The sequence below is a fragment of the Papaver somniferum genome, chromosome 8, assembly GCF_003573695.1.
Source record: "Papaver somniferum cultivar HN1 chromosome 8, ASM357369v1, whole genome shotgun sequence".
NCBI lineage: Eukaryota > Viridiplantae > Streptophyta > Magnoliopsida > Ranunculales > Papaveraceae > Papaver > Papaver somniferum.
In genome coordinates this window covers 43369240-43371149 of record NC_039365.1, presented here as the reverse complement: position 1 = coordinate 43371149, position 1910 = coordinate 43369240, and the positions used below count along the sequence as shown (strand labels likewise).

At 36.6% G+C, this 1910-nt stretch overlaps 1 pseudogene; it reads right to left on the bottom strand.

Annotated features, from left to right (window-relative positions):
• Positions 1-257: 257 nt before the first annotated feature.
• LOC113305501 lies at positions 258-953 on the bottom strand (annotated as a pseudogene).
• Positions 954-1910: the final 957 nt, after the last annotated feature.

Sequence of the window (1910 nt, the reverse complement as noted above, 5' to 3'; positions counted from 1 at the left end):
CCACCAAATGACCTTGCCTTTGCTGTGAAGATCATTACACAAACCTCGGGCACCTAACATGTTGGCATACACATTGAGGTTATCCAACACCGTCCAATGTGCATAGCCCTCCCCAAAATGAAGAGGAATTGACATCAAACCATTAACGCAAGCACATTAATTTATGCTTGGAACTCAAATTGATTGATGAAATTAATGAAACACCCTTTTGAAAGTACTCCATAAAAGAATGCATAAAACACAAACTTGGACACAAAATGAATCAATATAGTATTCTGGTGATCCCTATTTGTGCATAAACATGTATAAAGAATCACAAGACTGCCAAACACATTAAATCAATGAAACACCATAAGCTTGAATCAGATCAAATAAACAAATCAAGGTAAAAAAAAAAAACCTGGTCTATAAAAGACAGATAAACCAAAATGAGTAGCTCTAAGAGAAGCATCTTCATTAGTAGTAGAGAACAAGAGATTCTCAGGTTTAAGATCTCTATGCATAACACCAAGAGAATGACAAGCTTCAACAACACCCACAATAGTTTTCAAGAAACCATCTGCTTTCCTTTCAGTATAATGTACTTTACTTACAAACCTATCAAACAATTCACCCCCAGCACATAATTCCATAACAATATGAACATAAACAGAATCTTCATAAGCCCCTTTAACTCTTACAACATTACAATGTTCAGATAAATGATGCATTATCTGGATCTCTCCCCACACATCATCATAATCCTCTTTACGTATTAATTTCCTCTTTGGGATTGATTTACAAGCATATTCACTACCACTTGATTTCTCAGTACATAGATAGGTTGTACCAAATTGATCCTGACCTAGATTTTTACCAATCAGATAGATTTCTCTAAGGTTCTGGGTTTTATGCGGTAATACTTACGCTGACGTTGGTCTTGAATTTGAACCAGTCAATGATGATTTCTTCATCTCCTTTTTTTTAGACCTTTAATTTTCAGAAGAAAATTTTTGATTTTGAAGGAAGGAAAAGACAAAGAAGATCAGTGGGGTGTGTGTGAATAAGGACTGAAAGTGATATATGATTGGTAGGCTATAAATAATAATTTGATGGAGGATGACTCATCATAGCGGTAGGGTGGTGGTGGTGGTGATGGAGGATTTGACTTTGGTCTGAGGGTAGTGAGGCTGTTTGTTTATAAAAAAATGTAAAAGCCAGGTAGGATTGATAAAGTCAGTCAGCAGACAGTCAGATTACGTCGGTATTCCACTATGGCTGCTGCTCAAAATACAAGAGCATATCCATTTGCGTGGGATTAGGGAAATTCCTATGGCAACAACCAAATTTCTTTTTTTGTTGAGCCAGGTGGTAGCCAAACTGGATTTTCCACTATGGTAAAGGACTGGGCGTCTGATAACTAAGCGCACGAGCGAAATACAAACGCTAGCGCTCGTTAATAAACAACTGGCGTTTGTAAAAGACACGCTGGCATTTGAACTAAGGTCACCAACGACTACTTTCCCACAGTCACCGGAACGGCTAGTTTCTACCTCTATAAATACGACTCGAGTTTGATCTCACAAATTCACAGCAATTTTTCATCTGATCAATCTTTTCTTTTAATTGCTTTCAATTTTCAACCATGAATTCTGATTTTGATTCTTCTAAGGAAGATATGGTGATGGATGAAATGTTGTATGAAGAAATGTGTATAGATTTTTTGCATCAAATGGATAAAGATGCAGATCAAGATAGAAGAAGGCGAAATTTTATGTTGCAATTACAATCCTGGATCATACCAAAGTCTTTAGAGCCATATGAAGTTGCGACTAGAAGATGGACGTGGCGAAATCGAGATTTTTACCACGAAAAGATGATGCATGATTATTTTAATCATGATTGTGTCTATTTCGATGAGGATTTTCAGC